This window comes from Pezoporus occidentalis, unplaced genomic scaffold (genome assembly GCF_034315485.1).
Source record: "Pezoporus occidentalis ecotype Australia unplaced genomic scaffold, CSIRO_AGI_Poc_V1 ctg21, whole genome shotgun sequence".
Classification (NCBI taxonomy): Eukaryota; Metazoa; Chordata; class Aves; order Psittaciformes; family Psittacidae; genus Pezoporus; species Pezoporus occidentalis.
Window position 1 is genome coordinate 2244333 of NW_026913964.1, and position 23572 is coordinate 2267904.

Sequence of the window (23572 nt, forward strand, 5' to 3'; positions counted from 1 at the left end):
TTGCAACAGATTTGCTGAACTGCTGGAGAAAACTGCTTTCTCTTAGGAACTGCAGAGCCCTTCCTGTTGGAAAGGTAAAAACAGTAATTCAGCAAGTGAGACAGTAGACCAGCTATACTGCCGATTTCCTGCAAGAGCCACACTAAGGACATTAGCAACACCCATTCCCCCATGCACACTTTCTTTTCACCTAAGAACCCATCCTCATACAGAAGTACCTCAATCGATACATTTCATGTGAGGACACTCTGCCTCACTGCAGCTCCCACTTAAGGAGCATAAGGTCAGAGCCTGATCCACTACTATAGTCAGAGGGGAAATCGCACCCAGAGGTAGTGCTGCATTCCAACCTGCCACTCCAAGGTTAGGCAAGATACCTGATCACCAGCTAGTTTGACACAAGCACTCCCCAAGGTGCTAAGCTCTACCTGTAAACACAACTGGCTTTTAAGGCAACAGAGCTGGAGAGGAATCAGCCAGGGAGCACAGGGTTATGCAAGGTAATCTTCCCATTCTCATATGCAGCAAGTTGTTTGTCACATCAAAAGTTAAAAAGCCTTTTTGTAATCTGTTCGTTGATGACTAAAATATGCTAATTTAAAAAATAGCTTCATATGGGATAAATACAGATGAAAAATCACAAAACATTGGGGGAAAGCGAGGAGAAGGTGGGAAGAAGCAACTGTCATAGGTCAAATGGAACAAAACACTGTCTCCATGATGTGGTGGCTCCTAAAACCAGTCTCCCTTTCTCCCAACCGGAGATTAAATCAGAGAATCACAAGGGTTAAGCTGTCCCTCAAGTTACCTTAAGATAAACACCAAAAACCCCACTAAAAATCTAGCATGCTCTTATCTAGAATCCAAACTCTCAATTCATACATGAACAGGCAGAAGAAGTCCCCTCTGGCTTCCTATCGGTAAAGCAGAAAGAAAAGACTTGGGTAGAGAAAAAACATACCGATTTTGAATATTCTGTACTGTTTCCTTAATTTTTAATACCAAGAAATTCCCGTATGCCCCTGGAGTTTCATGCTACATTACCACTTGGAAAGGAGAGAGTAATCTCAGGAAAAAAAGTCAAAATATATACAAAGAAGAAACCCTGACATGTATGAAAGAATGCAGGTGAGCACTAACAGACCCCAGAGTGGACACCACTCTTAAAAGCACTTGGACTTTAGGCTTTCCATGTTACAAACGGTTCAAGCAGACAAGGGGGAACAGACAAGAAAGTAGAGGTTAGACAGCTTTAAAGGCCTTACGGGAAGCTTTGCACAGGAGCTGTTCAGAAATGCTTCTGCCATCTTCCTCTGTTCCCACTTCACAGGATCAAAATAATGGGGGAGCAGAATCCTGTGTTCTGTACTGCAGCTTGGCTACGGTCTCCCTCTCACAAACACCATTTCACGGTAACTGTTTCATAAGCCGTAAGCAGGATACTTGAAAGTGATAGAATATGAGTAACTAAGTAAAGGGCAGTCATTTGCCGGGAATGCCCTGCATATGCCAACTGAGAGTAAAGATAAAATCAACAACACACACACACCTTCCGGTTTTTATGTTCAGGTCATAAAAGCAATCACCATCCTGAAAACGAGCATTTCCAGGGATTTAACAACTGTTGGGTTAATAGTGCTAGGCAAAAGCGGTTATGCCTAGCCCATAATTTTACTCACATAAAATGTGTCACAATGCATCTGTTAGTAATGTCTCTTCAGGATACTGTCAACAGAACCGACCTTAAAAAAACAACTGCTGTTTGGAAGCGCTGATAAACCCGTTCACACAGTTACTGCTTCCATGCAGGTCTGCATCAAGGAGCTGCTGGACTACATTTGTGCTGTGGTCTGCACAGTCACTAACAAAAAAGCATCTGAAATTACTCTCTTCAGATGGGCATCTTCTGCTGGACCTTTTCTCCCTCTGCCCCAATACCTTTTTGCAGACATTTTCAAGCTCACCTTATATAGACATTATGTCTACATAGCCAAAAATTGTGTCGTTTTCAAAAAGGTCAGATTTTTATATCATCACCCTAGGCCTTTTTCAATTTCACATAAGGAAAAAGCATTCTCCATCAAAATGAAACACTACAAGAGCATTGCTCTGATATGCAGATGCTAGCTGCATGGATGCACTCAGACAATCTCTGTCTTCCAGGGAAGATCTTTAACTTGTCTAAATCCCTTCTATCCCTCTATTCTGTACTGACACTAAACAGGGTCTCCAGCCACCCTGCCCAGAGAAACAGTGCCTAGTGAAAGACTGTAAACTCGCTTACAAATACACCAGAAGGCCAGCTCAGCCAGACTCAGGACAGATTATCCATGGAAGATTGCCACAATCTATCCTCAGAGAGCCCGCTCTCACAAACTAAATGCCTGTACTAGAAGACCTGATTTTAGAAGCACAAGGATGAGCTTCTCATCAGCTTTGTACTGCCAAGGAAAGGATAAAGAGGCTAACTCAGTACATTTCTCCTCTTCCTTTTCTGATCTGCAAGACATTATTAACAGCTTTTTCTGATGCAATCATTTCACGTCAGACATAACCTATATCTTCACCACCACCCCTTCTCCACAACCACAAGTTTACAGTTTTAATGGGCTTTTTTTGTGTGTGCGTATTATATTACACGCAAAGTCGTATTTCCCTATGTACCTAGGCTTCAAGCGCCTCTCTCTACTGCTGTGCAGTTCACTGTTAGACTGGGAGCAGATCATTGGCATAAAACAAAACAATATACAGGTTACATATACATTCATCCTAGAGAGCTTCCAGAGCTCTTTGGACTACTGATCAGAAGTTAGTCTCTTTTAAGAGTATTTAAAAGCATTGGAGAAGCCATATTTGTCTGCTTTAGCTAAGGAAGGAGGAAAGAAAAGACAGAAGGAAAAATTCCTCTTAAGTCGCAGCTACCTGCTGACTTGAATTCTTTCAAACGCATGTCCCAACATGTAACAAAAGATACCAGTATATTCAAGTCCAGTGTGTCTTGCAGCAACAAAAGTATTTTATTTAATACAAAAAAAAAAATACAGACACATTCACTGAAATAGTTAAGATACCTATTTAACTGAAGCATACAAGTATCACTCAGAAGCACTCAAAAAATCTCGAAAGATTTAAATGGGCACTCCTAACAAGACACTCTCAAAACTCAAACCTGTGTACTCTAAGTAGCAGTTGCAGGAAACAAGGACAACAGGCCAGCACAGCAAGAGTGGTAGCAAAGGAGCTTAATGCCTTATGGCTGCTAGAGGGATCTGAGGGGAAGAGGGCATAGTCAGAAGAATTATCCCTATCCTGATTAGCATCAGAACAAAAGCTCACATTAGTTCGTCAGCACTAGGACTCCCCTAGAGCACTGGATAATAACCTTGTTGAAAGCATTAGAGGGATTTCCTCCCCGCCCCCAATCTACGTCCCTTCTTTAAAGGGGGATAAAAGGACGAGGACCAAAAAACAGGTTTAGCTCTTTGGAAGACATATCCAGGTAGTTTCTTACCACTAAAGCAAAATATACAAGCAAGATAGGCTTTCAAAGGTAACATTTGGGAGCAGGTAGGGTGTTGGGAGAGGGAGAAATCAAAACAAAACCATCTTCTGTTCAAGAGTAAAGTTCAGACAGTGCAAATGGCTTATCCCACACACTCAACTCTGGAAGGCAAGAGCGCAAGTTTCTACAGCAAAATCAGGGAGTGGTAAGGGAGCAAAGACCACCAGGTAAAAAACAGCTTGCGGTATCTGAACCCCACAGAAAAACAGGTTAACAGAGGTGCCAGAAAAAAATGCTTAGGCATGGCTACAAAAGAGTCAGACCCTAACAACATTTTAGAACACCAGCTTTCAAAACAGGAAGCAATGATAACAGTAAGTGGCTGTCTCCCTGCAGAAGGAGAACATGGAAGGCAGCAACATATTCTGACTTTAGTCTACAGAAAAGTCACAGCATTTGAATGAAATGTGGGTTTAAAGCAAAGCATCAGGAGAAGTATTAGCTTTCATCTTACCCGTTTGAGACAAGCTGGCATACAATGGTTGTCAAGTTAGTATGATTAAAGTGATGATTCAGTGACGGTAAGTTGATTCACACACCTAGGAAAACACACAAAAAAAATCACATATTAGCTATGAATACACAGGGGATAAGAATGGCACTCTGTTACATGAAAGAGCTGAAAGGTAGAAGCAGCTCCACAATGTTTTTAGGACACAGCTATGCTTCAGATACAGACATTACCACAAAATTCAGATGTGGGTTTGAGATATACTGCACAAGTTCCTACAAAACAAAGAATATTCAAAACTACTCAAGTATAAGAACAGGTCACAGTTTCAAACACAGCAGAGTGTTATTGAAAACACTGAAAACTCAAACTTTGTAAATTCTTTTTTTCAATGGGATAGAAACTTCTCAGATGCGACCCAAGATAATGCAGTTCTAATCTGTGTAAGTCCAGCCATCAGATACACACATGCACTTCTACAAATAAAGATCTAGTGATCACAAAAAACAAATACTGCATACTTTCAAGCACAAGAGAATGGAAATTTACTTCCATAGTGACTTCTCTAGACATATCAAGGATGAGGGGGTCATTAAGAGCAGCCAACATGGCTTTACCAAGGGGAAGTCATGTTTGACCAACCTTATAGCCTTCTATGAGCAAGTAACTAGGTGGATGGATGATGGTAGAGCGGTAGATGTGGTTTTTCTTGATTTCAGTAAGGCATTTGATACTGTCTCCCACAGCATCCTCATAGATAAGCTAAGGAAGTGTGGGCTTGATGATCAGGTAGCAAGGTGGATCAAGAACTGGTTGGAAGGAAGAAGGCAGAGAGTTGGGGTCAATGGGGCAGAATCTAGCTGGAGGTCTGTGACTAGTGGAGTCCCTCAGGGGTCGGTGCTGGGACCAGCGCTGTTTAATATTTTCATCAACGACCTGGATGAGGGAACTGAGTGTACCCTCAGCAAGTTTGCTGATGATACTAAACTGGGAGGAGTGGCTGACACATCAGAAGGCTGTGTTGCCATTCAGTGAGACCTGGACAGGCTGGAGAGTTGGGAGGGGAGAAACTTGATGAAATTCAACAAGGGCAAGTGTAGAGTCTTGCATCTGGGGAAGAACAACGCCATGTACCAGTACAGGTTGGGGGCTGACCTGCTGGACAGTAGTGAAGGGGAAAGGGGCCATGGGGGTCCTGGTGGATAGGAGGATGACCATGAGCCAGCAATGTGCCCTTGTGGCCAAGAAGGCCAATGGCATCCTAGGGTGCATTAGAAAGGGTGTTGGTAGTAGGTCAAGAGAGGTTCTCCTCCCCCTCTACTCTGCCTTGGTGAGGCCGCATCTGGAATATTGTGTCCAGTTCTGGGCCCCACAGTTCAAGAAGGACAGGGAATTGCTTGAAAGAGCCCAGCGCAGAGCCACAGAGATGATTAAGGGAGTGGAACGTCTCCCTTATGAGGAGAGGCTGAGGGAGCTGGGACTCTTTATCTTGGAGAAGAGGAGACTGAGGGGTGACCTCATCAGTGTTTACAAATATGTGAAGGGTGAGTGTCAGGATGATGGAGCTAGGTTTTTTTCAGTGATGTCCAGTGGTAGGACAAGGGGCAATGGGTGTAAACTGGAGCACAGGAGGTTCCATGTGAACACCAGGAAAAATTTCTTTACTGTGAGAGTGACAGATCACTGGAACAGGTTGCCCAAGGGGGTTGTGGAGTCTCCTACGTTGGAGATATTCAAGGCCCACCTGGACAAGTTCCTGTGTGATGTACTCTAGGTTACCCTGCTCTTGCAGGAGGGTTGGACTAGATGATCTTTTGAGGTCCCTTCCAACCCTTAGGATTCTGTGATAGTGCCAAAAGAACCATGAGCATGTTTTATTGTATCTTATCGCCACACAGCCTTTTTATTCAGCATTAATATTAAAAATTCCAAGACTTAATAAGAAAATAATGTTATTAATAAGGTAATCTTCCCTACTTTGGAAAGCACAGAAACAGAGAACTGAGCAAACTGGTCATCCAAAAGTGAAAGTAAAAGCTGTGCAGCTGAAAAGAATTTTTGTCTAGCCTGCTTAAACATCTCCTTTGTTGTTAAACATTTCATTGTCACATTTAAATGACAGCTTTTTCAGTCTCAGAATTGTGCAAGCCCTGCAAGACAGCACACCAGAAACAGACCTGAGATGGACGTTCTCACAGCTAATTAAATTAGAAGTAAACCTAGCAACTCCTCTTTGTGTCTCTCATTCGACTTAAATAATCATAAAGTAAACTAAAGAGACAACCCCTGATCATACAACCCTGCTCCCCAGACCCATGAGGTGGGTTTTAATAGCAGGTTTGTGTTGTTTTAGATTCTGCTCACAAAGCCGGGGCAAAGCCTGCGATGAGTCTCCGGCATATTTTTGTTGCACACCACAGAACCAGTTTGCAGCATTTCAGGATCACATAGCTCTTTACATTAATGCTTTAGTTTTATAAAGACGTATTACTAGATTTTCTTATGGGGAAAACAGGAGCCTCCCTCTCCTGAAGCAAACAGCATGCCCAGCATGCCCTTTTTGGACTTTCAAAAGGAGTGAGGGGCCCTCAGAGAGGAGTTGGGTTTAAAGCCTTTCAGGATGAACCCACATGTGGCCACTGGGTTGCCTGTGGCATATGTGGTGGCAGATGGAGAAGTGAAGCTTTCATACCCTCTGAACAATGCTCTGCAATTTTGACACTTCTCTTGAAAAGCAGAGATGTCATCACCCTTCCAGGCTGGTGTTTTGGCACAGAACTGATCCTCCTCAGGCTGTGTACCAGTACCGAAGGATAATGTACACAGGCTATTCTGGAGGCAGTTGCTGCCTTAACTTTCAAATATAATGAATGCCCACAGAGCAGAGAATCGTGCATTACTGGTAAGTCTCCTTCACTGCACATCAACTTCCTTTTGCCTTTTGGCTCATAAAAGAGCAACACATACCCAGTATGCATCTTCACCTTCCTCCCACCCCTCATTTAAAGGGGTTTCAATTAACATTAGAGCACCTTACTAGGTCTAACAAATAAAATGCCTTGTGAGAGTAACTGGCACAACAGGGCTCCAATAAACAAAGCAGATCTGGCACATCCCACAATGTAATTGTATTAGTGTGGGCTGCTTCAGTCCTACTTCTTGAAGACTTTCCAGAAGTTATTTACCAAGAAGAAAAAAAATACCCAACAACCAAAAACAACCCAAACATGTTAAATAGGTCAGAGACAGTCAAGTATTTCAATCATCTGTGTATTTAAAACTACACATACAAACTAAAGCTCTTTTCAAAGCAAGGTGCCTTTAAGAACTAATGTTGAAAAAACAAGTTGCAAGTTTAGCTATTGAAAGATCCATATTTTTATGCAGCAGCAGAACATCACTCTCAAGCTCACTTACAGAAATTGGGGGGTGCATTTTTATTTGTTCTGGGTTTTTTTTACAGATTTTCTTTTCTTTTTTTAAGAATGATGTATCAAGAGGATTTCCCTCTTAAAATTTGTGCTCCCTTAAGAGTCCTGCAGAATGAGATCCAATACTCCAGCATAACTTTTGATCTATCTTTGTCTTCAAACAAGATGCAAACTTGGTTTTAATCAGACATTCTTTCAATTCCCACTCATTTTACTACAAAACCCTATTAAACCAATACAAGGAAAAACAAGGAAAGCAGCAAACCACAGCAACATTTAATTACAGGGCAGGAGGAAAAGGAGCTGAGGGAAAATGTGAACAGCTTTAAGGTTTTCAAAATGGTTCTGGAGCTTTTCAAGTGTAAGCTAAGGAAGCTATTAACAGACATGCATATTACTGATTCAATTCTGAGCATGAAGTTGAAATGGTACACATTTCAGCCTAGTAAAGTTAAGGGATCTACAAGGAAGTCATTCCTATGGCTCCTCCTCCTCCTAAGCAAGTTTATGCTGCTGGAATGGAAGGCATTCTAGTCTATAGTGAAATACAATGCAGGGTTTCATTCTCAACATAAAAGCGCCTCCAGAAGCTTCTACCCTGCTCTACCAGCTCCAAAAGCTGGACTCTACCTTGCCTACAAAGTTACTGCTGCAGAGGTGATGACCAACCCATTCCACTTAACACTCACCTATACCAGGATGCACATTTACTACTGGGTGGGGTAGCTGCCAGGATACCAGTTCCTCTCAGGGAATCACCAGAGCAACATGATACATCAGCCCTCTGCACAGTGGAGAAGAGTCTCAGAATACACTCCACTTTCACAGCCTGCCCACCACTCAGTGCACAGGTGAAGAAAGAGAAAGCTGGGGCAAAAAGACAACTGAAGCAGTGGGAAAGAGGCTGGGGTTTCGTGCCTCTAACTTCTGGTCCTGCAGCTCTTTGACAGTGTGAACTTCTTCAATACAGTGTCTTGAATTATCACAGTTTAAAATAAATTAATAAGTAAGCAAACAACAGGCCAGGCTTCCTCTAGTCTCTTATAGCATCACTAGGCTGAGTCTGAAAATACCCTGTTTACAGACTGCATCACAAAGTAAGCCATGGAAGAATACTAGGCTTTCTGTGAGAGCACTAACTGCCACTACCCAATAACAAAACTAAAGCATGTGAATGGTGGGTGAAAATATTTCTTGCTACATACAAAAGTTTGCTTCCTGAAATTTATAGAAGCATTTCCACTTCCTGCTGGCAAAGTCAAGGAAAATACTGTCTGCATAACTATGGAAGAGCAAAACCAGGTAAATTACACAGAACAACTTGCAAAGACATCAGTGTCATCTACCTGCCCCTAACTACTACCCTCTGTGCTAGGAGTTAAATTGTTACATCTGAAGTAATTCAATTTGTACCCAGGATAGCTTCTTTGGAGAGATTAAACATGTATGATGGCATTTCTAAAGACATCACGCTTGTCATGACAACTAGATAAATGTAATTACAGACTACTGTACTTCTGGCAAGAGGAATCTACTGTAACCAATACCACATTATGAGCAAGCATCTTTGCTACACATGGGTTAAGTTTTCCCTTTTCCTGTTTTAGGAAACGCCTTCATGTTTCTATTTACACACTCCTAAAGCAGAATTCAATCCCTGATGCATCCTCCCCACCCCTGGAGCCCAGCCCTGCCAGTGAAAGATTGCTTCTCACCCAGCTAAGCCTGATCAGCTGGGATCAGCTGGTTATAGCAGCCAACAAGTGGCTCAGAGGGTAGGGGAGCTGTGGGGAGTCCTTGTACCAAGCAGAGCACACAACAGGGTGCATACTGGGAAGTGCAGGACCAAGGCTTCCAAGCTACTGACCTTTCAAGCAGGTATCAGCAGGCAATGAGCTTCTCTGGGAGGATCTCAAGTTAGCAGGAAGAGATGCAACTTTTAAAGGAAGAGTAGAAAACAGCAGTAGCCTGACAGACTCTGGGTGCATCATCAAACCTTCCTGAACTGACAGCTGCCAGCAGCCTACATCTGTTTTCTTATGAATGCAAAATAAGCAAAAGACGTATTTAGGCGGTATTGCAGTAGATGGCTGTGGTGAGAGCAAGCAGTGCTGATAAAAAGCAGAAGTGATGCAACAGGAACAGCCACAGACACAGAAACCCAAGTCTCCAGCTAAAAGGCTGCACAGCTGAGGAGCTGAGATTAAGACCACTGAGACTGCTCTTCCTGAGAGCTGAAACAATTCTCCAGGCAGGAATAAAATAGCTGAAAACAACCACGATCACAGGACAGAACTAATACCATCAAAAATCACTATACCACAGGCAGGACACACATTTAATGACTTCAGTAACCACTACTTGCTGACTCCCCAGGCAGCCCATGAGCTCAAGCAGCCATTTCAGCGCACCTCCACATGTTGCACTAAATATAAACTCTGCTGACAACTGTCTGGAAACTGTTGTTTCAGTACACTGAACAACTCAAGGACATCAGGCCCTCCTCACAGACCACGTGTGGTCAATTTGCATGACAAGCGGAGAAAAGGTGACAGAACCAAAGTCTGTGCTACAGTAATATTGCGGCTGAGAAATTACAGCCTCCAGGTCAGTACTTCCCCATACACAGACCTCACTGAAGCATGTGCGTATAAAAAAAGACTTTCAAACAGGAACATGAGGGCATCTGCCTTTTTATGACTAGTTGTCTAAGAGCAGGTTATGGCATCATTGTCATGTGCTACTCTGCTCTACAATGAGATGCAACACCATAAAGTGATAACAGTTATCTTTCATTTTAAAAGCTTGATTAGGTTACAGGTCTTTCAGGCACACTTCCTTCATCCCAGTGGCCCCTTTAAGAAACATACTACTACATACTACTTTCAGACTGTACTCTCTTCTCCAGTGGTCCATAAAACAGTCATTTATGTAACAGGATAAGCAAATTTAAGTGAGCAGATGAAACTCCAAACAAGAAAAAAAAAGTTCCTTTCTTCTCCAAGTTTTGCTTACAGAATCACTACCAGAAACAACATTCCAGTTATAAAAAGACAGAAGTGACAGCTGTAGAACTGCCAGTGCCACAACTGACCACCAGATTACAATACTGGAAAGAATTATTCTCTCTGCATAGAAGTATGCCCCTAGAAATAGCGTGGCATGAAAAGAAGAAAAGGAGGCAGACTTACAAAGAGATTTAGAACAGACACCTGAAGGCAGTGGATGAAATAAACGACAAACTGCAGACACAAAAGCACTGATCCTTACTGCACTGGTATTTAATATGCAAATTCTCCCTCTGCTCAGGCATTTTGCCTCCCTTTGATGTATACAGACAAGTTCTAACTGGAGATGCAGGATGGGAGAGTCCCCTTTTCCCATTATCTCAAGTATTTTTATCTAAGCAACAGTTAAGTACTCTGAAAAGAACTACCTCACTTCTGCTTCTGTTTGGGGGGGGGGGGGGGGGGGGGGGGAACCCGCATAAAAAAGAAGTATAAAAATTGTTATTACAGGAAAGAGGCAATGTCTTCCCAACTCTGATGCAGGCAAGCTGGTGCCTGATACCTATAGGGCAGTCTAGGAGAAGAGAAAGACAAGCTGAACAGAGGACAGTAAAGATACTCTGGATCAGATCCAGATGTCATGAGCTTAGTCCTACTGAATGAAAAATTAAAGAGGTTAAAACCTCCTATTAAGAACTCTTCTTTCCATTATTCTGACGACTCTCCCGGACAAGCTGCACTGCTCCAGAAACCTCAGGAATTACGGTGACAATAGATTCCTGCCAAGAGGAGCACCATTACATAATAGCATTTATGGGAATACACACAAAAAGCCACTAGGAAGTGCAACCTGACAAGTGCAAAATCCTCTGTGCCCATCAGCTCAGTTTAGCTCTGGACCATTCCAAAGGCAGCTTCAGGATATTTTTAGTTCACATGTTTACTTCCTCTCACCTCCTTCCACCCAACAAAACCTGTTACGGTAACTACACCGAGATCCAAGTCCATTCCCAACGATGTAACCCCCTTGAGAATAAACCCACTTGAAACTACTGTATTTGCATTAATCTGCTTAAAAGAATGCTACAAAGATGAAACAAAAAAAAAACAAAACACCAAACCCAACGTGTCACTGCTTGCATTAAGTACATTTAGAAATAAGAACTACTTATTACGGTATTCTTTCATCTTTTACTCCTTTTCTTTTACTCAATTATAGGGGTACTTACAACAGTTACTGCTTTTCAGTTCTCAAAAGCCCGGCGCGGCTATTTTTGAGTTCCAGGTCCTCCGAGGGATTTAGGATAGATTCGTTACACACATACAAGCTCAGCCTAGGCACTGCACATGTGTGAAGGCAGCTGCTAGGGGAGGTCTGACCTCCATGCGCTGTCAGAGCACCATAAATAAGAAAGCAAAGATGAAGCCCTCACGAACACAAAGTTTCCCACGTCAGACCATCTGCAGCAGTGCCTTCACCCGTACCTTGCTCCCGGACACTTCGCGTCTCTCCAAGAACCCGTAAGCCGTCCTAAAGGTAACACAGAGCAGGGAACACTTCCCGGCTGTTACTCCCGGGGGTTTTAAACCCCAGCGGTTCTCCCCACACCAAGGGGGGATCCACACGCCTAACTACACGCCTTAAAGCCCGCAGCCCTCGGAGGAAGCCCAACGCTGCCGTGACGAGGGCGAGAAGCCGCTACCGCCGGTGACGTTACGCAACAGCCCCGGCGGGACAGCCCCGCCGCGGCCCCGAGGGAAGCGGGCGCCGTCCCCCGGCCACGCGGGCAGGGGCCGGCCGCCGGGCGGGTCTCTCCCTCTCCCGGAGGGGGCCGCTCCCCCCCGCGCCCGGGTTAAGCGTCGGAAACACCTTCCGCCTCACTCGGCGCCCGAGACGCGCTCCTCCGCTCCCACCCACGCCGGAGCCAGGACGCTTCCGCTGCCCGCTCCCCCGCCGGCTCCTCAGCGGCGCAGCCCGCGGTGCGAGCCCCACCACCCTCCCCTCGCGGCAGCTCACCGGGCAGCTCGGCGGCGGTTCGCGGGGCGAGGCGAGGCACGGCGCCGGGTGCAGGGGCGGCGGGGCAGCGCTGCCGCAGCGGTGGGGCTGAAGGTCGGCGGCCGCGCGCCCCGGCCGCCCCGGCGTCTCACCCGCCCAACGCCCCGGCCGCCGCCGCCCGCCAGGCCCCGCCCCGCGCACCGCCGGCCGGGCTCCCGGGACGGGGCGGGGCGGGCCTTAAAGGGGCCGCGTGGCGGCCGGTCGCGGTGCGGCCGGTGGGGGGCGCTGCGGGGCGCTGCCGTTCCGCCTGCTGCGAGCGGCGCGGGAGACGAGATCACAGAACCACCGAACGGTTAGGGCTGGAAAGGACCTTGAGATCATCCAGTGCCACCCCCCTGCCATGGGCAGGGACACCTCACACTGAGCCGTGTCACCCAAAGCTCTGTCCAACCACGAAGCATCTCTTTGCTTTCCTTTCTCTTCCTTGAATTAACACCTTCTAGAGATCTGCTATATTACTCACATTTCACTATGGAGAGTGACCTGTTCTCCTTCTTGGGGGAGGCAAACGTAGATCCTACTGGAAAGGTGGAGGGAAGTTTACTTTTCCTATTTTTCTGCAAAAGCACACTGGTCGTTCCGAGTAAAAGCCCATAATAGGCTATAGAATTGGCTTACCACCACTTGATCGGATGTAGGAGATGAATATGGTACATGACAAAAACATTTCCTATAAACACTCCTCTTGCAAAGCACTTCAAAAACAAAAAGCAGGAAAAACCTACATGGTCACCCGGAAAACATGCCTGGAGGCAGGAAGGGAGAGAGCGGGAGTCAGAGCTGCACACAGACTTACCAATTCACACAGCTGCTCTCTTTGTGAAACCTCGGACACGAGCCAGTATTTTCACTGTCCTTTGCATTTTGCTCTGGTTTGACCCATTGGTGCAGCTCTCCTGGACCTGGAGAGAAGTTCAGAAACCCACGTACCTCTGAAAGGAGGCTGCCACGCTGCTCCCTCTGCTCATGGCGTTAATGCGCGCAGAAAACTGCAACTCCTGGCAAATCCTCACTAAACTGGTCTCTCACGGGGGCTGGTTCACATTTTTGGGTTCAACTACTTAAAGTTTTTAAATATTTAGAGGTACTTTTTAATTTCTATGTTATATCTCATTTCCCTAATTCTTATTTATATATACCTCTCTTTATAACTGGATTAGGACACTTTGAGGCCTCAGATACACTAGTGTATCTGGCTTGCTTTTTTGTTTATCGTGGAATCATAAATATCAGAATTTACAGATTATATGTCCAAAGTATCATACAGACATAAAGTAATGCTTTTCACATTGGATTTGCTATACTGCACCAGACCACTGATCTGTCTAATCCAATATTCTGTTTCCGGCATTAGCCAACAGACGATGTTTCAGATGAAGTAAATGCAACTGACAGGTACTTCTCTCTTCACAGTCCAGAACCTGTGACCTACTGGTTCCACTCTTTTCAGGCTCCAGCTTCTGAACGGGGATGTGAAATATTTTCCTTTTATTACATGTCAATAAAGGAAGATCAGGAGGTGCCAGCACCAGCGTGCCTCTCCCTCAGGCAAAAAAGTTTATGGTCTCAATGCAGGTATTTTGGCACAATTTTCCTGATAGTCAAAGTCTTTCAGGTTGCTTGAACAGATATGGAAAGAAATAATGAACTGAAACTTTCAATTTTGGGTAGCATAAATTTTAAAGCATGAATGCTGCCAAACTTCATCGGAAGGTCAAAGCATGCTTATTTTGTGCAGCCCCATCTGATTAAACAATTAATTTCTTATTGTTTATGGATGTTGCTTTTATTCCACAGGAGGAGTATTACTATTGCATGACTCTTAGCCCATTAATATATTCCTTTCTGGCAGAGATGCCAATAGGCATTGTGTCAGTCTGCAGCTTGTGGCAGGGGGCTGGGGGAAGACAGCAGCTCATACATGGGATAGTGGGGTGCCCCACATCCATTTCACCCCAGCCCCCTTGGCAAACCCACAGCAGTAGGGTGGTAGGGGAGTCTGGGCTGGAGAAGCTCTGTTTTACAGCAATACAAAGCAACTCTTCTAGCGCAGCAAACATGGGCTGTTCTGCATGCCTTGATAGATCCCCATAGGGACAGTTGCTGTCATCCAGACCTGCCACTGGATTATTCAGATAAAAGCAACATCTTTTTAATCTCAGCCATGAAATTCTTATCTTCTCCTTCAAACTGCCAAAAGCCCTTCAAATACTTCTGAAAAAAAATGGTACCTTTCACCCTCACATACATACCAGCCCATCTCTTCCATCCCATGATGGACTCCACGGGTTATCGATGTTTGCACAGGTGCCACATACCTAACATGACCCTCATTTCCAGTTAATTTCACTTTTGAGAGAAGCCACAGATAAAATGTAATTCCTGATGGTAGTGCTCAGCTGGAAAAGGTCTCATGACAGTTGAAGCACTATCAGAGAAAAGAATAGCTTAAGAGATAATGTTACTTCAGGCTGTGACACAATCAATCTTTGCCCATAAGCCCTGGTAACGTCACCATCCGGTGCAATGTCCTCCTCCCCAGCATTCTGTGCTCCTGCAGACGAGGAGAGAACGCTGTACCTGTTCCATGCCACTTGCTCCCTCCTCTGCAGAGCTGCCCAGCTGGTATGCTGAAAGACTGAGACAGCTTCACTCCAGCAACAAGCTGCTACAGAGACCCTTCAGGACCCAGCTTGGTCACCAAAGATGTTTTGGCTTCAGAGGGCTCCCTCGCAATCCTTCATAGTGAGACAGCTCTGAAACTCTTACTACTAAGATGCAAGAGTGCTACTCACCTTGAGTTGCTTCCATCAACCCCCCATGTCCAGATTCCAGTGGAAAAGCGGATAGCTGGCATCACACCAGAGGCACCTTTTGTTCCTTGGAGCTGGCAGCATGCAAGGCATGATTCTGGCAAACAGCACCTCCCACTTGCGCATACATGACAGCTATGCACACTCTTGCTCCTTTGCCTTCTTGCTGATAACACCTATGTGACCTATTCATTGGCAACTTGTTTGAAGTGGGATTTGTGCAGCAGCAAATCAGTTTGCTCCTGAAATCCCCACAGCCCATAGTGTCCTGTACAGTTCACCTCTCCTGTTTTGCTTTGTTTTCTCCCACTTCCGTTTGCACACATCTCCTATTCTTGTCAGCCTTGGTTACACTTCCGGGACCATGCACTGGAATGTGCACACATTTTTCATGTTTAGCAGGGCATTACTCATTTATTAACATTCAGAGTAGATGTAAATAGAGAAGCTCACCTCCAAAGCACTACTGAAGCAACATGGGAAAGATAGAAATCTCGGCACACCATACATCCTCCTGCCTTGCTGGGGCACTTCAGAAGCAAAGGGGATGATGCTGAACCTCTTGTCTCTAAATCCCTTTAGCCCTCCGCACAGTTCATAACCTGCTGATGAAGGACAGGTGAGGCTAAATCAGACCATAAGCATCATCTCTCTCGTGGCATTTCCCTTCTTGGAGTACTGTCAGTATTCACTCTGCTAAGATAATTTTCCTTGCTGTGACTTCAAATGCAGTGTGCAGTTGTGGAGCAACCGCTGGGGCTGCAACACCGCCATAGGAGTCAGAAAGCCCAGCTCGCAGCCTGGAGCTTACAGGGATTAGGGACTGGAAGCTGTACAACATCTGCTCTGTACATGTAGGCCTGTACCAAGGAAGCTCAGGGAAAAAAAAAACATCTCCTGGAAACTACCCAGAGCTTTTCTCTCTGAGGGAAACAAACGAGGCCTTAATTAATTTTCTTTCAAATACAGCAAATTGACTTCTGCTCCAGTTGTGCTAGATTCAAGCCACACAGCACAATGGTATTAATTCCACTTCACTTAAGGGCTAAATGTTCAGAGCAAGGAAAAGGGAGTTTCCTGTAGGTCTTGCTCATGTTGAAGTCAACAACCAAACCACCATGGCTTTCACAGGGGCAGTTTCTTCAGAGCCTGCATTTCTGAGGTTGGTTCTGACATGCCCCCGGGTTAGCACAGCAAAATGTAGAACATACGGCTAAGCAAATTGCCTGGTTCCTTGTGTATTTTTAAAGGTCTGCAACATCCTGCCTCAAACTTCATTTTACAGTCTCAGAGATGGAAGCCCTTTCAGTGTCCTGTTCCTAAGGCTGGCGTACAGGTCTGCTGATCATCCTAACTAGCCCTGCTGTCTCAAACGTAATTAACACCAGAGTCCTGTCTGCAGGATTTCCTGACACTGGAATAACACACAGCATTCTGGTGGGGTCTCCTTGGTCCCTCGCAAACTGGTGTTGCACTCCCTTATCTCTACTTGAGACACTTTGCCCAACAGACCAGAAGATCGCATCAGCCTTCTTAGCTTTTGCTTCCTAGGGGTAGCTAGGTAGCCACCCTGAAATCAGCCTCTACACTTGTTCAAGTGAACTGCACCCAAATCCCAGCCGAACGACTCACCTGGGCACAGCACCACTCTGCAGACACCATCCTGCCCAGGTATCTCACCTATGTGGTGTTCTACAGTGCCATGGACCTGTATCAGCTTGTTCAGCACCATCTCATGAATCTCATCCTATGCTGTGCTAAAAAGCAAGGGAGTTGGAGGAAAAAAAAGGTGCAACAAAACCCAAATCACTGAGTCCAGTGAGACTTTGTGTGAGCAGAAAACTGCAGAATCTGACCTATATAGACACACATATGAAACACCAGTTCTACAAAACCATTAGGGGAAAATATCCATCCTGCCCCCTTTAGTACCTGCTCAACAATACACTAGCTGTATCATTGCCTACGTGCTACAATAAAGAGGTACAGGGGACCCCCTCTTGCCTGTTTGTGGGATTGTTTCAAAGAGGCTGAAGGACAAAATCACCTTCACTGTAAAATCCTGCTGTTAATTTAAATTACCTTCCAACCATCTTGAGATCCTGCTGCTGCCAAATTTATCTAATATATGTAATATACAGCTTCATTATCACATTGGCTATGCAGTGCTTAGGGAAGGTGCTATTATTCCACTTCACAGACAGAAGAGGGAGACCCAGATCCCAAAGATACTCAGAGCATTTATTTAGGTTAAAAAGTGTCAAAGCAAAGAACTGAACCTATTCCTGTCTAACACCCACTGTCCTCAACCCTTCTTTCTTTCCAACAAGTACTTCATGTTCCAGGATTTCCTGTGAAAAGCAGCTGATTGACTCTCAGCTTCTCCTTTCATTGTCAATTTTGAAAATTGAATTCAGAAAGTCATTTCTTGATTTATTCTTCAAAATTAAAGGTTGTAAAAGTCTTTCTACTACACAGTAGGTTTTTGCTACAGGACATTTGTTAACTTCTTGGATTCCCACCTATTCTTTCCACATGATTTTGCATTGTTTGGCTGCATACAGTGACTCTGTACAGCTCAAGGAAGCAGTAAACTTTCATTTTCTTTCCTTTCTATAAAACCTCAGCCCTTTTCAAGTTGCAAAGCTGCACATTAAAACTCCTGTCTGCTGACTTTCATATTTCCTGAGGCAACATCTGTCTTAAAAACTGATTGCAAATATGATCAGAGTTAGGAAGATTTCCTTCCAGCCATCTTCCAGCTGGCTTTATTCCCAGATAACAGCCCAACAGAAAAGAAAAATCTATTTGGCACCATCACCAGTTGTACTCTCCCACTCTTCAGGTAGAACAGTTTCCCTTCCCAGGGAGGTTTCGGTGACATGGGATTCAGATGTCTGGCTCTGAAATGCACTGGAACTGGTACAGCCTCTGGGGTTCAGGACAAATGCTCTCTCTCATCTAAGGAATTAGGAATCCCAGCTCATGCCATAGAAGAATAGTGGAGTTTATCCCCTCCAACGTCTAAACATATAGATACAGGTGGAATTTTGAGGAATTTAAATGTAATCCTATCATTATGAGTAGTAGGATTCAGCTGCAGACATTCATCTGTAATTAAGCAGAATTATTCATAAGGGGGTTTGGCTGTTGTCAAGACAGACTTGATAGCTCAGGTTATTGTTAAACAGTGTTAAAACAGCAGGGCCAACTCAGGCCTGGGTGACCACCTCACTCCACCTCACTAGGCCTAATGTGGGTGCAGGATGTGACTCTGCCCATGTGTGATCTTCTGCCTCCACACGCGTGACATTTGTCTTTCAGTTCTCCTGAATTTGGGAGGAAGGCATCATGGTCTTAATATGTCTTTGCCTTTCACCTCAGGCTGTAAAGTACATCAATGTAGACTGAGTGCAAAGCCCACATATACCTCTTTTATACTTCATAAGGATGGGTGTATGGCTAACAAAGCAAGGGAGGGTCCAGCTCCTGATTCCTGAACCCCTCTCTTGTGCTCCCTGCTGTGCTTCACTCCCTGATGAGAGCAGAAGCAATTAGCGAATCTTTCCCTTCTATCTACAAGCTCCTTGGCACCGCACCATCAGGCAAGATTAAGTACAGTCTAGGAATGGAAAAGCAGCTCACATTTAGTCTGGAACATTTAATACTATACCCTGGAAAACTGTGTTTTGGTTAGGCTTCTGACAGGGGAAGAAAGAGTGATGTGAGATTTTTGCATTTCTCCTAAAAATACCTAACCGATAAAATCCATGCCATGTTCAAGGTAGAGATAATACAAGAAGAGAAAGAACCTCTTACTATTCAGCTAATAAACACCTCAGATTAGTTAAAGCTAAAATAATTTAAGATATCCACTCAATCTAACAGTTTATTCTGTTTGATTACACTTTGCATTTTACTTCCCCTGAAGAGCATCACCAACAATGTCATATTCCCCACTGTTCTTCAATAGCTTCACATTGTGCTTTCCAGGCTGTGCTAGAAGAAATAGCACAGCTTGGAAACTGAAGCGGTATGCAAGGCTGATCATTTGCTCAAAACCAACAGTTTTCAAGTAAATGAATGGAACGTAATTGCATTTCAGTTTCAGCTTGAAAATGTAACCAGCATTAGCATGTACCTTCCTGTTGAGTTTACATTCTATAGCACTTGCTCATTAGAGATGATTCTGGGTCACTGCACTATTTGCATATGCATAATAGCTCATTGAGATGAGTTTGTAGTCCTGCACAGATCACTCCAACAGTGTACCCTGACCCCTCATATAACAAAGATGTCCCCATACTAATTTCCAAGTGATTCAGATATTTGTTTGCCTTATCGTTAAGTTTGCTCTATGACCCTGGGGCCAAATCTGTCCTTCAAGATTCACCATGTGCAAGGGCTCTGTAACACCCTCCTGATCCATAAGGTCTCCAGATGAAGCCAAGCCTGACCAGGAGAACTGAATGCATGGGGCTCAGCAGCTGTATCTCGAATTTGGGTCAAGTCAAAATATGCCAGTACTCAAATTTCTCCAGAAATAACCATTGACAACAGAGTATCACAGGATTATAGAATGCTTTGGGTTCAAAGAGACCTTAAAGATCATCTCATTCCAACCCTCCTGCCATGGACAGGGACACCTTCCACTATACCAGGTTGCCCAAAGCCCCATCCAGCCTAAAACCTGCTCTCACATCTACACTTGTTGCCATGGAAATATGCAGTGACAAGGTTTTTTCCCTCATTTTAAAAATTTTCTTTGCCACCTACCATATGTTTTTCAGACTGCCCTGGTAACTGCATAGGTTTACCCAAATACAAAGACCACTGTGGATGTGCCCAACTTGCACAGAGCCAAGTACAGAGCTGTTCACCATAACCCCAAGAAAGGACCCATGCAGCAATGCTGCTGCCAGTCCTTAATACAGAGACTGCCAACCCTCTTTGGATGCTTTCAGCTAGACACCAACAAAACCTTTTAGTTACTGAGGACAAGTGGTTTTGATGAGAGAGCAAACAGCGCACACCAGTGTTACCCATCAAGATGAATACCAATAACAACTCACTATCAGCACGATTCAAATGCTGCCCTTAGACTCTGGCTTTAAATTAGTGAAGGATGACGTATTTGTAGTGCAAGTGTGTCCCCAGTGGCCGCCAAACGTTTTGCTTCTGGCAGCAGCCCTCTGCGTTGCCCTTACCATATGTTGCCATCTCCAGCTACCTCTTCATGCCCATCTCCTCTGCTTCCCTGCTCTGCACATTTGCTCCAGCCAGAAGCTCCATTTCCCAAAAGCCTCCCGTGAAGTGGCTGAGGCCCAGCCACAGATGACAACGTTAAGCAGAGCCTCTAGGCTGTGAGTGGTGGGAAGGGTGCCTTGGCTGGAGGCAGTTACTGCACTGGAACAGCCTGGGAGGGGGCTACAGAACAATGCTTAAAGCCCGGGAGGAGGGAGGCTTTCCCTGCATCTCCCCAGAGGCAGACTGTGGCAGCAGATGGAGGAAGGCAAAAGCCCATCCTGCCACCCGTCTAGGAAGGTAAAGGCAGGCCATGCCACAGCTGTGGGCAGAACAGAGGCAGGGAGTAACAAATGCCAAAGGCAAAGCATAGGAAATGGATAAAAGCAGCCAACATTGAAATCTCCCGGAGGAGAACTTTGGCTTATGTCAGGTTGTTACACCAACTTTGTGGCACAATAGGTTTCAGCCTTTGGCTACCAGGCAAGCCCAGTGTGGAAAGTGTCATGGGACTTTATGTTCAACATCAGCTAAGAGTAGGCTGCAGAATCACTTAGGTGCATGGGCTGCAGGACTGTAAACAAAGAATTATGGCATGTGGCAAGGGGCTGTTCAGAAGGAAGGGACCAAGAGTGTCATGGGGGTGAGTATCTTGGGATCATCAAGACCTCAGACTGAGTGCCTCATTAAAGTTTTAAACCATCCAGCTGACAGAAAATTGTACTAAAGAGGCTCTGGTATGTCCTGGGAGAGGCGCAGGAGCTGCCTCTGGGCAGAGAAGGGACAGGCTCAGGAAGGTGTTGGGTGCCTGCGCTCTGCCAGCAGCTAGGAAGAGAAGGGAACTGTGCCTGGGAGATGCCAACAGCCTGTAACCTAAAAGCTGTGTCACACTCTTCTCTCCAAGGCTGTCACCTCCCCGTATTCCCAGGGCCCAGGAAAGTGCAGGAACATTCTGGTGCAAAATCAGGAGGGCTCTGAACAAAAGAGAGTAGGCTGAGAGCTGGAGAAGCTACACAATAGCTAGGTCAGGATCCTCCTGACAACCATGTAAACACAGCCTGAGAAGGAGAGAGTACAAACTGCAAACTAGCTGGAGGCAGGATTGAACCTGCAAAACAAAGGCTATTTAGCAAGGAGGAAATAATTCACCAGCTAATATTCCCCCTGGCAGAGGAGGGAACAGTTCTGAAAAGTCAAACTGTGTTGAACAAACCTTAGGACAGCTAGCAAATTAGAAGGGACATTAGGAAATGTTAGGAAGAAGTAAGGCAATACATCAGCACCAAGACTGTGCACACAACTACCCCGTGCCAGGCAGCACTGAGGCAAGTGCTGGGCAAAAGCCCACTCTGCTCAGTTCAGGGCAGCAGCTACTGGGAGAGCCTGATACACTGAGAGGAGGTCAGAAGAAAGGTGATAGCTCGTTGTGCAACTACAGGGGATTGATCTGTGATGACAGTATGTTTTCCTTGGCTCTGAGGGGATATGGAAACAGTTTACAAATACTTGTAAGGCATAAACCCAAGTAGGGCATAACACTTACTAGGGAAGATAAAACAAAAAGAGGAAAAAACAAAGCTGAAAGTAACTAGCAACATCTTACCAATGAGTAAAATCGTAGGCTGTGAAACAGTTCTTACAAGGAAAGCAGAGAAAAATGCAGGCAAAAGCAGTATTAAAGTTGCATGGGAAGAAAGTAATTAATACATCTACAGTGAATAGCATACAGAAGAATTTATTGAACTGATACAAATACTTTCACCTCCACAATCTGTGGTCAACACTTTCCACTGCCCTGCATCTATCTCTTGCTATGATTAACAGCAATGCAAAGAAGGAAAATGTATATTAAAGCAGGAAAATAATCTTATAGTACTGCTCTGCCCGAGTGCATAGATTTCTAGAGATTTCTAGCCAACAGAGAATTAGGTTTTATAATTGTGTGGGGGAAAATGACTCACTAGCAGTGATCCCCTTCAGGTCCTCTGGAGATCTCCTCCTGCTCCATCCCAAATCTTCTTTAGTCTTGATGAGGTAGGGATATGGGTCCATGTTTGGATAGTATGTATAAAAGTCATATCCAGCTGTTTCTGAAATCTCCCAGTAAATACCCTTCCAATTGCATTCATGAGACCATTCACAGGGCTCCTGAAGATCCACAAGGAAACCTGAAAGATTGAGGCCCAAATGCAAGCCCCATTGGAGGCTGAAACAGTAATGTGCTAAAGGCCCTCAGAAGCCCATACATTACCTGGCATATACACTTACCAGCTTAGTATATCCTGTGAGGAGGGAACACAGCCATAGTTTGACAGCTACGGTGCTGCAGCTAGTGTTAATGGTCAGATCCACCAGCCAGTGAGCTGGGCTCTTCAGACAGCAGACAGCTGTTGCCAGCCTGAGGATTTTTCACATAAGTAATTGCCAAGCTTTATAACGATCCCCTGCAGACTACAACACCGATGAATGAATGAGATCAAATTAGTCAATATCATAGAATCATAGGATAGTTAGGGATGGAAAGGACCTTAAGATCATCTAGTTCCACCCCCCCTGCCATGGGCAGGGACACCTCACACTAAACCATATCACCCAAGGCTCTGTCCAGCCTGGCCTTGAGCACCGCCAGGGATGGAGCATTCACAACTTCCCTGGGCAACTCATTCCAGTGCCTCACCACCCTAACAGGAAAGGACTTCTTCCTTATATCTGATCTAAACTTCCCCTGTTTAAGTTTGAACCCATTGCCCCTTTTCCTATCATTACAGTCCCTAATGAAGAGTCCCTCTCCAGCATCCTTATAGGCCCCCTTCAGATACTGGAAGGCTGCTATGAGGTCTTCACGCAGCCTTCTCTTCTCCAGGCTCAACAGCCCCAACTTTCTCAGCCTAACTTCACACAGGAGGTGCTCCAGTCCCCTGATCATCCTTGTGGCCCTCCTCTGGACTTGTTCCAACAGTTCCATGTCCTTTTTATGTTGAGGACACCAGAACTGCACACAATACTG

At 45.0% G+C, this 23572-nt stretch overlaps 1 protein-coding gene across 2 annotated transcripts in view; it reads right to left on the minus strand.

Annotated features, from left to right (window-relative positions):
- SUSD6 (sushi domain containing 6) overlaps positions 1–12127 on the minus strand; it is an 81017-nt gene extending 68890 nt beyond the window's left edge. The window contains exon 1 of one of the 2 annotated variants that reach the window (XM_062619189.1): positions 11938–12127. The gene's annotated coding sequence lies outside the window, so the exon portion shown is untranslated. The remainder of the gene's footprint in view (positions 1–11937) is intronic. The other variant, XM_062619190.1, reaches the window with a different exon arrangement.
- Between the last annotated feature and the right edge of the window lie 11445 nt (positions 12128–23572).